Source organism: Schistocerca nitens, chromosome 4 (genome assembly GCF_023898315.1).
Source record: "Schistocerca nitens isolate TAMUIC-IGC-003100 chromosome 4, iqSchNite1.1, whole genome shotgun sequence".
Lineage (NCBI taxonomy): Eukaryota > Metazoa > Arthropoda > Insecta > Orthoptera > Acrididae > Schistocerca > Schistocerca nitens.
The window spans coordinates 660,900,644-660,915,082 of record NC_064617.1 but is presented as its reverse complement, the minus strand read 5'-3'; the positions used below and the strand labels follow the sequence as shown (position 1 = coordinate 660,915,082).

General features: G+C 50.7%; 2 non-coding genes across 2 annotated transcripts; both read left to right on the top strand.

Moving 5' to 3' along the window:
* The first annotated feature begins 9,876 nt into the window (after positions 1-9,876).
* On the top strand, positions 9,877-9,957 carry Trnas-cga (transfer RNA serine (anticodon CGA)). Its single transcript has one exon. It is a non-coding gene; the product is annotated as a tRNA-Ser (tRNA).
* Positions 9,958-10,553: 596 nt separating this feature from the next.
* Trnaf-gaa (transfer RNA phenylalanine (anticodon GAA)) lies at positions 10,554-10,626 on the top strand. The gene has a single exon. It is a non-coding gene; the product is annotated as a tRNA-Phe (tRNA).
* Positions 10,627-14,439: the final 3,813 nt, after the last annotated feature.

Sequence of the window (14,439 nt, the reverse complement as noted above, 5' to 3'; positions counted from 1 at the left end):
GGCTCTCAAAGCGTCGCCACCCGCGACGACGAAGACGACACCCAGCCAGCCGACATTTCCACGCAGAGGTCGGAGGACAACTTTCAAGATGAACAAGACGTTTCGCAGGACGGGACCACCGTGGAGGTCGCCACGCACAATGTAACGATCGGTGCGCAGGTTGAGACGCCTGTCTCCCCGCCGACAACTCCAGATCTCTCTCACCACGACGCCATTACCATGGACATTGGACAGACCCACGGCACAGGAACATGGGCCGACGACGTTGAGGAAGATACGCCCCCTCCTCCGGATGAGTTGCCTCCGCCGGACAAGGCTACCTGTTAACATCAAAAGCGAGGCATTGCAGCTGATGGGACGGGACTTCCTGTCGGTGCCCTCCCCTTGGTGATGGTAGATGCGCGTCCACCACCACTGAAACAAACGTACCGGTTTGCCACACTGAACATCAACATGATCGGCACTGCACCCAAGCTGCAACTCCTATGTGACATGCTTCGGGCCTCTGACGTCGACGTCGCCCTTCTTCAGGAAGTACGCGTTGCCACCCTACCACCAGTCTACGGCTACGACTCATACACTTCCACATGTGATCAATCAGGGCGTGGAGTGGCTTTCTACATACGCGAAGGAATCCCACTCAAGGACACGACAATCCTTCCCTGTGGAAGAGGCATGGCTGTTCCCATCTTCGACACGCGCGTCATCAATATCTACGCTCCGTCTGGCTCCATGAACCGTCGGCAGCGGTCCACTTTCTTCGGACATGACGTGGCGCCCCTGTTTTCCGGACGCTATGATCGCCTTATCATGGGAGGCGATTTCAACTGTGTCCTCCATCCGCAGGACCAAGTGCCTGGTTATTCGCCATGCCCGGCGCTGCTCACCTTAATCGAAGATTTTCATCTAGTGGACGTTTGGGAGAAAATTCATGGCAATACCCCCGGTTTTACCCATTATACAGCACATTCTGCGAGCAGACTGGACCGGTTTTATGTCTCTGCCCACCTTGGCAATGAAGTCGCCCAAGCTGAACGATGGCCCCTTGCATTTTCGGACCACTGCGCCGTCATTTGCTCCCTGGCTCTGCGACCTCAGTCAGTGTGGCGCGGCAGGGGTTACTGGAAGCTTAATACCTCCCTCCTTAATGATCCACACTGCCGACAATGTATTGCCACTACATGGGCGTCTTGCGAAAGACGCCTTCCGCAGTACACATACACGTTCCATTGGTGGTTCAAATGTGCCAAACCTGCGATCAGAAAGGCCTTCATACAATGTGGCAAGGAAGCAGCAGCATGGCATCGAGACACCACAAATTTTCACTACGCCGTCCTCCGTGAGCTCGATGCGCTCCCTCCATCACCTGACACCATAGGGAACGACAGCGTACGTCAACGTCCATGATGTCTGTAATCACCGCAGAAGAGGTGGTAGATGCGATCAACAAAGGGGCCAAGAACAAATCACCCGGACCAGATGGTCTTTCAGTGAAGTTTTACCGGGCGTTCACCACGTTAATGCTTCCTCGCTGGACGGAAATGATTCTGGAACTCTTTACTCCGTCCTTCCTAATTCCACCTGAATTCGTCACTGGCATTCTTCTACCTGTGCCTAAACCGAAGGGAGGGTCTCATGTCTCTGCATATCGCCCCCTTACACTACTGAATGCAGACTATAAAATCTATGCACGCCTCTTAGCAGCGCGCATACGCACCGTCTTACCTACGGTCCTTTCACCTGAGCAGACTGCACGTGGTTGTGGGGCCACCTTACAAACAGCTCTAGGAGAATGCCGTGACATTGCACTGGCGTCGGCTTGTTGCCTTCGTGCAGCACTGGTATCCGACGATTTCACGAGTGCCTTTGATCGCGTTCGACACCCATTCCTCCTCATGGTGGCGACACGTATGGGGTTCACATTGCTTTTTGTCGATGCCATTCGCCGGTTACTACTTCCCGCGGTCTCGATGGTACAAGTCAATGGGAGGCTTGTAGGACCGATTCCTATACGCCGCTCTGTGCGTCAAGGATGCCCTATGTCTACTTTACTATATGCCATTGCACTTGAGCCCCTTATCACTGGACTTACCTCTAGACTGCAGGGCCTCACTTTGCACGACTACACCTATCACTGTAGGGCTTATGCGGACGATGTCCTCTTTCTCACCTGCTCCTCCACGGAACTCAATGACGCCATCCAATGGATCTACCAGTATAGACGTCTTTCTGGTAGCATTCTTAATGTCCGTAAATCGACTATGATGCACATTGGGCGCGACCTCCCGGCTATGGTGCCGACCCCACTCCCAGTCAGTGCCACCCTTCGTTACTTGGGTATCGAATTTACGAGCTCCACACACCGCACAGTGGCCCTGGCTTACCGGCGGCTTTTGCAGTCGATTCGGCACCATGTCCGCGGTCAAGTGCACCGTAACTTAAACCAACTCCAACGTGTGTCCTATGTCAACATGTATGTCGCCCCTAAACTGGTACACGTCGCCCAGATCCTCCCAATGCCGTTACTCCTTGGCCGCCGCATCCAATCAGCCTTTGGATATTTCGTGTCAGCAGGGGCACTTTTCAAAGTCCGCTTCAAGACTCTAACACTGCCTCCTGCAAAAGGTGGCCTCGGACTCGTCAACGTGCGGGCACGATCTTCTGCACTCTTTGTCCACACTCTGTTGCGGCACTGGCAGGGGCCGGTCCCGTCCTTAACACGCAGTCTCTTAGATATCCTCCGACCAGCTTCTCTCGATCCACCGATCAATGTGGCACCTATTTCTCCATTATTGTATCACGTCGCCAATTGTTTCATAGAACTCAGCTACGTTCGGGCCGATCTTCCAGTCACCCGTCCTCACCGTACAAAAGATTATTATCGTTTGTTTATGCTGTCCAACCCTTGCGACCCCATGGTGCTACAGCATCCTGACATTAACTGGCGCACGGTTTGGGGGTGTGTGCATGCACCCTTTTTACCGTCGTCTGTGTCTGCACTCTGGTATGTTTTAGTCTATGGAAAATTCCCGACTAATAGTCGACTATATCGCATAGGACTGGCCACCTCCCCACTCTGCCCTGACTGTCAGCTCGAAGACACCGACGAGCACCGTCTTACGTGCCCCCTGAAACAAAACGTATGGCTGCTCATCCAACGAATCGTGGGCTTTTACCTCCGTGCCCCGCCAACGACGGTAACCCCGGATTTCCTGTTGTTGCCCCAGACATTTCACTACCCTCTTGCTAAGCACCATACCCTAATCTGGTTTCGAGGACAGGCTTTAGAATACCTCTTTCAGAGTGGTCCGCATACAGGCCTGGACTTCTGGTACAAAGTTGTGACCGCGCATAGCACCCTCATCCGAAAACCATCTTACCGACAAACTTTTGCCGGTTTTCTCCGCAGCATCTTCCTTGATCCCCCTCAAAGTTGGGGTGTACCATGCCTACCTGTCACATGATGCAACACCCGTATCCACGTTCTCATGCATCGACCAAAAACAAAAACAAACTTAAAAAAAAGGAAGAAGACAGAATATGTTATAGTTTGTTGTATTTAACGTTTTTCTTTTTAATATTTTTTGTTTAACTAACAGTCATTTGTATATGTTTCAATGGTACCTTGAAGAACTCTTGCATAGTGAATATATATGTACTTTTAGTGTGAACAATAAAAATTATTAAAAAAAAGTCGGTAGAGCATTAGGCTTATAACCTAAGGTTCCAGGGTTCAAGTCCCTGTCCGGGCGGAAATTTTAATACTTTGGTAGCGATTCGTCTGGAAGCGGTGGAAACGCTACGGAAAATAAGGCAGCTACGCCGTTTTGTGACACCACAGTGCTTTAAACGGTAGCAGTTGCATGTGTCGGGAGAACCCCGCGCTACCGGCGTGCGGTTTTGCGTAAAGAGGAGCAAAAATTTTCGCACACATGGGACATGCGGGTGCAAACCAATGACGCCATTCTCAACAAGACGAAAATTTCCGTTTACGATTACCGAGTTTCGCGACGGCCGCTGCTTACTGTGGCTATCGGTTCACCTCGCTCTGACGCTGGAACTGCAGAAAGCGGTCGCTGAGATCGTGAGTACACAGATGTGCTTGAACGGGTTGGACAGAGCGAACATTCGTTTCTTTTTAACAATCGCAATTCAATCATTCGAGTGCGGCGAAAGCAGTGGTGCAGCGTTTCTTTTCTTAAGATCACGCAGCTGATTGCAAGTATATCCATCGTTTAAGACGACAGGAAACTAGCGTCAGAAGGAAGTCGGTGAAGTCGCCATTGGAGCCAGAAGTCGGCAATTACGACACGCGAGTCACTCGCACACCATGCAGCACCATTGGAGCCAGAAGTCGGCAATTACGACACGCGAGTCACTCGCACACAATACAGCACGTACCACAATGCTCGGCCGAGGGACCGGATAGCTCAGTCGGTAGGGCGTCAGGTTTTCAGCCAAAGGGTCCTGGGTTCAAGTCCCTGTCTGGGCGTTATTTAATACATTTTGGTAACGGCTAATGGAAACCCCACAGAAAATAGTGAGGCCACGCCGTTTTCTGCCATCAGATTGCTTCTAAAGATGGCAGTTTCACGTGTCGGGAGACGCCCATGCGACCGGCAGTCGTGGCCGAGTGGTTAGTCCGCTTTCAGCCGTGGCAGCGTGCTGACGGCCCCGCGCGCCTGCCAGTGCTCCGCTGCAGGCGTTTGTTTACTTCCGCGTCGTAGCTTTAAGGCTTGTGTCCGTCAACCGTGAACAACATGTCGAGAGCTTACCGCCGTGCGACCCTTAAAGTTTCCTTCCCAGCTGAACATGCGCGACCTCGTGCACATGAAGTTGAAACGTTCATACGTGAAGAAGTTCGTTTAGATCCTAACCACATTACTGAATCCATTTTTCGATCATGAGTAGTGTCGTTTATATTAAAATGACAAACACCGAGGTGTGTGAAGATGTTATTCGCCGCCATGCCAATGGACTTAAGTTCAAATACTCTAATGGTCACGTCGGAGCTGTAACACTTGAACTCGCAGAGTACGGTCAACGCATGATTAGGGTGTTCGAACTACCTTTGGAAGTGCCGAAGGACGAAGTTGTCTCTGCGTTACAACCATACGGTAACGGCATCGGTTACATAGAGCAAAAATTGCAAACCTTCACGACCTACTATGTCCTTAATGGTGTGCGTCAGGTCAAAATTGAGCTGAAAAAACATATACCATCATACCTGACATTTGGCAGGGTGCGAGCCATTGTCATGTACGACGGCCAACCCCGAACATGTGCGGGTTGTGGACAAGAAGACCACGTCAGATCTGCCTGCATGCGACGCCGCCTGATCCAGACGCCGGTCGGCGAGGAAGCGTCCCCAGCGGTGATGACTCAGATCCCTGTCACATATGCCAAGGTTGCCAAGGAAGGTAGCACCTCTACACAGGGTCTTCCGGCTCCGTTGACGTCGTCTGATCAGGTAGATGCAACCGCTACTGAGATTCCTTCTGAGGTGCCACGGACGCCAGATCCTGACCTGCCGAATCTTCGCAGCACTGTGACTGAAACTGCTACTGAGATGGACGTTGATTCGGGAGTGGTACCTACTTCCGCTTTCCTTCAGACTGGTCCGGAGTCAAACGAAATCCACCCGCAAGCAGACTCTGGACGACATGTTCGAAAACAAGGGTCGACACGAAAGAGAAAGAAACGTAGCCGTACGCCCCCTGATGAATCCCTTCTACGGATGGATACCAGGGATGCAGACCCGAAGATGGACGACAAACCGCTCTTTGATGACCAACAGTCTGATGCGAACGACCCGCCACAGGCGACCACTGGCAACGAACACCCCTCCTTACAGGCGCCGCCCCCTACAGGTCGACGTTGGAGAGAGCCTATCCGCTGAGCCGAAAACTACGTCTCCTCTCCACGTGGATGATGTGCACAGCCGATGCCCTACCGCAGTATCAGTCTCCTGGGGAGACGACGTGGAAATCGAAGGGACTGGGGTGGACGGTGCTGATGATGGGGCGCCCCCATCGGTTGCGCCCGCGACCGCAAACTCTCCACAATAGCAACCTCTTCAGCGGACACGCAAGATTGACGACCTCTCGCTCCTGAAGAAGGAGCCCCACCTGTGCCTGTGGGACTCCAACACCAGCATTATCGTGTCGCAACGATTAACCTCGCGACCATTCGTGCACCCCACAAACTAGCGCTGCTCCGCGATATGATTTATGATGCGGACATAGATATTGCGCTTTTTCAGGAAGTGCACGTCGCCGATTTTTCACCACCACATGGCTTCACGGCGCATCTTTCTCCCGCTTCGGACACCGGTAGTGGTGTTACCATAATCTTACGAGAAGGTTTTCCTGCCGAAGATGTCCTATACCTCCCTAACGGCAGAGGTATGGCCCTTACTCTCTTTGGTGTACGCATCGTCAACATTTATGCTCCGTCGGGCTCCAGCTACCGTCGTGAACGCAATGCCTTCTTCGCGAATGAAATTACACCGCTTTTTATGGGACCACACGATGACTGGGTCATGGGTGGAGACTTCAACTGCACTCAGCGAACTCAGGATCAATTGCCGCGTCACTCACCATGCGCAGCTCTGGAAACAGTCGTCACGCGGCTACAATTTGTCGACACGTGGAGACATGTTCACGGTGATCTTTCGGGGTTTACGTACTACACTGCGCACTCCTCTAGCCGACTGGATCGCATCTACATCTCGCGATCCCTAATTCAACACACTCGACAGGCTGAAATCTGGCCTGTTGCTTTCTCAGATCATGAGGCTTACTTCTGTGATGTTGTTCTCATAAGACAAGCAGTATGGTATGGACGTGGTTTATGGAAACTGAACACGGCACTTCTTAATTCTCCCGACTGTCGACTTCTAATAGAAGACACTTGGATCACATGTTATAGACGCCGTCCCACGTATCCGTCTACCATATCCTGGTGGATCCAGTGTGCAAAACCTGCTCTTCGCAAAACTTTGATCCGGTTTGGCAAAAATCTTGTAGCCTGGAGGAAGAGCACTATGGACTTTTACTACAGGATCCTACGAGAATGTTCCACGATGCCAGCCTCCCCTGAGCGCCATACAAAGATGAACCATGCTAAGGCACACATATCCAATCTCATGCGGAGGCATTTGGAAGGAGCGATAGTACGATCTCTTACTGCTGATCGCATGCCTCATGAACATCCGTCGATGTACCATATCATCCAAGAACTCCAAAATCTACGCCGAAATTTGATTCACGTCCTAACAGACCAAGAAGGGCGTCGCTACGTAACCCAATCTGCGATAGGGAATGTGCTTCACGCCCACTACCAGCAGCTCTACACCGCAATTCCACATTCCCCAGAGTTGATCGAGGAAGTCTCACAGCTCAACTTCGGTGGTATCCCAGTAGATGCGGCGATTGACTTGATGTCAGAGGTGACTGATGATGAAGTCCGCGATGCGATCCGGGCAGGAACCATCAATCGCTCCCCAGGACCCGACGGTCTTCCCCTCGAAATTTATCGCACCTTCCGTGATTTGTTAGAGTCCACCTTCACCTCCATCTGTCGGGAACTGATGTCTCCGGAAGTGCCTGTGCCGGACGCTTTCATGGAAGGAATTATTATTCCTGTACGTAAACCGCATGGTGGCAACAATATCAGTGACTATCGGCCCATCACCCTCCTTAACAGTGATACGAAAATCTTCACTCGCCTTTTGGCGGCACGACTTGAAAACGTTGCCCGATATGTTGTGTCGCCAGACCAAGCATCTTTGGGAGGGGATAATAATATCCGCACGGCTTTGTGCCGCTACAGGGATATGATCGCCGTTACCCAGGCACAACGCCTCTCTGGGGCACTTGCGTCTTTGGACTTTAGTCAAGCTTTTGATAGGGTTGACCATTCGTTCCTTACGGTCGTTCTCCACCATATGGGTTTCTCAGTCGCCGTTATCACGGTAGTGATGCGCCTTCTGCGGGGTGCCTCATCCAGGATTATGTACAATGGCAGACTCACTCCTCCGATAAAAATAGGTCGATCCGTACGTCAAGGTTGCCCTCTATCAGCGATTTTGTACGTCTTTTCCTTGGAATCCTTGCTATGTGGGCCGGCCGAAGTGGCCGTGCGGTTAAAGGCGCTGCAGTCTGGAACCGCAAGACCGCTACGGTCGCAGGTTCGAATCCTGCCTCGGGCATGGATGTTTGTGATGTCCTTAGGTTAGTTAGGATTAACTAGTTCTAAGTTCTAGGGGACTAATGACCTTAGCAGTTGAGTCCCATAGTGCTCAGAGCCATTTGAACCATTTTGCTATGTGGACTAAGACAACGTTCGGTAGGGTTGTCCATAGATCGCTACCGATTCTGTTTGCACGGCCTATGCTGACGATGAAGTCATCTGTTTACATAATGCCGACGAGGTTCGAGCTGTTTTGACGTGGGTAGCGACTTATGGTGAGGCATCGGGTAGCTCTTTAAACGTACGTAAGTCACAAGTTATGTTCATTGGCACGGGACTTGCCGTTGAGTGCGTTACACTTCTCACCACCGTTGATACCGTTCGCTGTTTGGGAATAGATTTATCATCTGATCTCCGGCGTTCAGCCACCATCAACTGCCGACGCCTCCTTTTAATGATCAGAGCAGGTCTTATGGACCATCGCCTTCGATCCCTAGATATTCTCCAACGAGCTCGATATGTAAATATATATATCGCATCCCGAGTTCCCCATGCAGCACAAGTTCTACCTTTTCCGCTTACTGTGGCACGTCGCATGTTGGCAGCGATGGCATCTTTTGTCAGCTCTGGGTTGTTGTTCAAAGTTAACTATGCAATCCTTACTCTTCCCCGTGAACGAGGTGGGATAGGTCTGTTTCACGTGCCGGATAGAGCTCGCGCCCTATTTGTCAGCTCCCAGATGACGGTATGGACACGTTGCCCAGCGAGCCTCACTGGTTTCCACCTGTCGGCATATTCGCCGGTCTCACTGTCAGCCCCAGTGATGAACTCGGATGTTCCGGCCCAGTTCCATTATATAGGATACTTCTTTCTTGAACTCAGTTATCTACACCTCACCTTACCAAGACCACTTTTACTCAAGACAAAGGCAGTATACAATGTCCTCCAATTAGGTCGTCCACCTAACCCTATTGAACAAAAGTTCCCCCAGGTTGACTGACGACATGTATGGCGCGCGGTGTTCGCCTGTTACCTTGACACGAATGTACAATCTGTTTGGTACCTAACTGTCAATGGTAAGCAAATCAACCAATTTCGCCTTCACCGCATCCGCCTTTCCCAATCACCTCTACGTTCCACGTGTGGAGTGCCAGAAATTTTCGCACACATGTGACATGCGTGGGTGAATGCGGATCCAAACCAGTGACGCCATTTTCAACAAGACGGAAATTTATGTTTAACAATACTGTTTCGCGACGGCCGCTGTCTGTTATGGCTATCGGTTCACCTCGCACGGACGCTAGTACTGCAGAAATCAGTCGCAGGCCCACGAACGCGCCCCCGTCTTTTGTCGCGCCGTCGCCGTGTTCGTGAGTACACAGATGTGCTTGAAAGTGTTGGACAGAGCGAGCATTCATTTCTTTTTAAGAATCGCAATTCGATTCATTCGAGTGCGGCAAAAGCAGTGGTGCAGCGTTTCTTTTCTTAAGACCTCGCAGCTGCTTGGAAGTATGTCCATCGTTTAAGACGACAGGAAAGTAGTGTCAGTATTTTAATACTTTGGTAGCGATTCGTCTGGTAGCGGTGGAAACGCTACGGAAAATAATGCGGCTACGCCGTCTTCTGACACCACAGTGCTTTAAACGTTAGCAGTTGCAAGTGTCGGCAGAAACCGCGCTTCCGGCAGTCGTGGCCGAGTGGTTAAGGCGTCTGACTCGAAATCAGATTCCTCTGGGTGCGTAGGTTCGAGTCCTGCCGACTGCGAAAATTTTCTCGCTCTCACAAGATGAACGTTCAGTTGCGTCACTACTAAACACGTGGGTCACCAGCAATGTGCAGTGTTATTTGATCCGTGGCGCAGCGTTACAGTCGCGCCCAGAAGCCGCAGCTCATCTCCCCGTCTCACAGCCGCCCACCAGGTGTTAGTACAAGTGTCGCCTCACTGGGCAGTGCAGACGTGTCCATTTTAGCTTGCAGACGATGACGTGTAGCCATTCATGAGCTAACGCAAGTCGAATGTTTTACCGCGTGTATCTGCTAGATACTGCCTCTTATACGGTGGAGAGGCTCACTCCTCCTTGTGTCTCGTTCGCTGCACACGAGTTGCCCCTGGCATCGATATAGCACGGGTTTTCTAGCGCCAGCGTGGCGTCACGTGAATTCAGCGAAGTCAATATTACACGAATCGAGTCGACATGTTTGCTTTTAACGATGATGGAAGCAGAAGAAATGTGTGTGGAACTTCGCTGCATCGGATGCTCGCCTTTCAGCGTCCCTGTGTCTTATCAGACGAAGGTGACTGTGAAAGTGGCAACGAGACAGAGTTCACGAACACATGCAAACTGCAAACCTCAGCGTCAGCCGAAATAGCTCAGTTGGGAGAGCGTTAGACTGAAGATCTAAAGGTCCCTGGTTCGATCCCGGGTTTCGGCACGTATTCATTTTGATGCGACGCCCATGGAATTGCTCTGCGTTTGCGATAATGCAACTACCGCTGACAACAAAAATGACTCTCTCCTGTAGCTGTTCTGGTTGTCTAGTGCATGCCATAAGAGGAACTCACTAGACAACTAACTCCCTTAGAAGCAAAAGAATCAAAAAAGTCCTACCGACTGCGTTCCTTTTTCTGTGTCAGGTGGTGAAGAAGGTCTTCAACGGAACCGTGAAATGAGCGAAAACGTGGGAAACATTGCATTCGAAATTCTTGTGAATTTTCCAACTGGCCAGTGAGGGTCGACTAAACACGTAAATTCTCTGCTCCAACGTATGAGACGTAACGACTGCTGTAATTTGTTGTTGCATCGTGTGTCAGCAGTCTTCGATAGTGTGTTACGAGCTTAGCGCGATAAGTCTGTAGACAGCATTCAGGCGACGTTTTATTAGTAACTGCTCCATGCAGCGATTGCACAACAGTAAAGGACATGAGTGAATGTATCGTTGGGGGTTTCGCAGCCTCGTGCGAGCCCGGACAGCTCAGTCGGTGGAGCATAGGGCTTTTTAACCTAAGGGTCCAGGGTTCAAGTCCCTGTGTCGGCGGAAATTTTAATACTTTGGTAGCGATTCGTCTGGTAGCGGTGGAAACGCTACGGAAAATAATGCAGCTACGCCGTCTTCTGACACCACAGTGCTTGAAACGTTAGCAGTTGCATGTGTCGGCAGAACCCGCGCTAGCGGCAGTCGTGGCCGAGTGGCATTCCGCCGCCGGCGGCCGTGCTGTGCGGACGTGCGGAGCGGCTGTTGCGGTGTTTACATCGTCGCTGCGAGCGGCCGGCGCTGTGTGGTGAGTGCGCGCTTTCTGCGTTAATTATAGTCCACGATCACATTTCTAGAATGACATAATGGAGCAGACAACGCGACGTGATACTTTGAAGTTGATTTTCGATCCGAACTACTCCCGGCCGAAATCTTACGAAGTTGAGGCATTTATCGAAGAAACTTTTCAGGTCAAAGTGGATGAATTGATTGGAATTCACCTGTCGATTGTCAGTCCGACTGTGTTCCTTAAGTTATCCAGTTCTGACAAGTGCGACCAAATTGTAGAAGCATGTGGTGGGGTGGCAAAATTCAAACATTCAGACGGACACATAGGGCAGGTCACGGTTTCACGTGCCGGAATGGGAATAAGAACGATTCGAATCTTTGAGCTCCCCTTTGAAATAACGCCCGAGGAGATTAACAACAAACTGAGAGACTATGGCACCATTATTAGCAATGTCGCCGAAAAATGGTCTAGCTTGCACAAGTATCCAGTATTAAATGGCGTCAGGCAAGTTAAGATTGACATGCTGAAACATATCCCATCGTATCTCTGGATTGGTGGATATCGAGCGATCATCATTTACGATGGGCAGCCGAGAACTTGCTCGGGTTGTGGTTCGACCCAACACGTCCGCGCGCAGTGTGTTCAACGGCGTGTGATGCAACTGCCGACTGGGGAGCGAGACCCGCCTAGTCAGATGGCCACACTACCCGTGACGTACGCCGCCGCAATTCGCAGTGACGTCGCCCCAGACATGTGTTTCGACAGGGCGGTAGTTGCTTATGCCGACGTTCCCGATGGTACTGTAGCCATGGATACTAGCAGCACAGAAGCTACAGGTCCAGCACACTCACAAGACGAGGAAACTGACGGACGTGCAGAACAAGACCAGGCTAAGACGGCAGAAGAAGGCGTGTGCAAACCACTCGAAGAAGTCGGGCAACACAAAGAGGACACGGTTGCTACGTCGGAGGATAATGATCAGCAGCCTACAACTGTTTCACCGAAGAAACGGAAGAAACGTCGAATAGCCCGACAGGGAGCAGCAGAAATCGCGCCAATCCTGCGTGAAAAGGCGAAACAGATAGGCCAAGAACTGGCGGAGACGACACAGGCAACTCCTCTGGAAGATCGAACATCAAAGAAGAAGACCCGAAATGAGGACACTGAACCCGACCGTGGAATCCACATTCCGGACGGTACAGCTAGTCCGAAGGACCCTCCACCTGTACCAAAAACGGACACGCGGGAAGTTACGTGCACGCGAGATTGGGCGGATGACATGGAGGAGCACAACCATGATGCAGAGATGGCTGACATACCACAACGTTCAGGACGGACGGCACCCGACCGTCGACAAGATGTGTCCACCCGGCAACGAACCACCATCAAAGACGCTCGTGCAGCAGATGATGATGCTGACTTCTTCTAAGTGGAGCAAACATCCACTTCACCTGGCAAACAGTATCCCACCTGACACGGTATAGTCGACATGACGTCCTTGCAGGCGTACAGAATTGCGACCTTGAATATAAATAAAATTAGCAGCACCCTCAATCTGAGAAATCTCCAAGATTTTCTGTACGCCGCTGATGTTGACATCTTAATGCTGCAAGAAGTAACGGCTATCCGTTTGGACGACATCACTGGCTACAACGCCGTCATCAATCCTGGCAATGACAATAGCCTCGGCACAGCGATTATGACTAAAGAGGGGATCCTACTCACAGACGTGACGAAACTGCCGAACAGTAGAGGTCTCGCTGTCACGATAAACAACACCAGGTTTATCAACATCTATGCCCCGTCAGGAACCGGAAACAAGCGCCGCAGGGCTGAATTTTTCAAGGAGGACATCGCCCACCTTTTCGCGGTGCGATTTGAACAAATAATATTTGCGGGTGACTTTAATTGCGTGCTGAGTCCCAAAGATCAGACGCCAAATTTTAACAAATCTCTGGAGCTGGAGAACATCGTCAGAGAATTCCATCTGTTAGATACTTGGGAACTAAAACATGGTGATCAGCTCGGTTTCACCTATATCACCAGCCATTCTGCCAGTCGTATCGACAGGATTTACGCAACGTCCAATTTAAGGCGACACGTTTTACAGTCCGAGCTATGGCCCACTATTTTCTCTGATCATATCGCGTACATATGTACGATAAATTTAGAGAAACAAGGCACTTACAGGGCGAGAGGTCAGTGGAAGCTAAACGTTGCTCATCTTTCGGATCCTGGATGTCACGCCGCCTTCCACACCACTTGGGCAGAATGTGAAAGGAAGTTCCATTTGTATGGTACGGCGCTGAATTGGTGGCTAAACTGCGCGAAGCCCGCAATAATAAAGACAATGAAAACTTACTCCCGTGAAAAAGTCGCCTGGCGGAAGCGGACATTAGAGTTTTACTTCAGCTGTCTGAGAGACTTGTGCGTTCGGGATGCTACAATCATAACAAACTATGGGCAAATCAACAGAATAAAAGCAAAATTGTTCACCCTGCAGAGACACCATCTCGAAGGCTGTAAAATACGAACGCGTTTGCAGAACGGTACACGAGAAGAAACAACATCGATGTACCACATCCTCCAAGAGAACAAAAGACAAAAACGGAAAATTCTGACGGAACTCAAAACTTCGGACGGGAGACTCTTGACAGATCAAGCTGCAATACGAGACGAGATCCATCGACACTTTAGTGAGTTGCTGGCCAATACACAGACAGATGAAACAGCGCAGCAAGCTCTCACTGCTAGGACGACAGAGCGACTCACTCCAGAAGAAGCTGATGTGCTCGCAGCAAGAATAACGGATGAAGACGTCGAAGATGCCATCTCGAGGAGTCCAAAGAATAAATCACCTGGACCAGATGGGCTTCCCGCTGAATTTTATCAAACTTTTCGCGAAAAGATAATAGCTAAATTGACACTTGTATGCAATGAAATACTAAATGCCGACACTGACCTTCCGAAGGAATTCTGTGAAG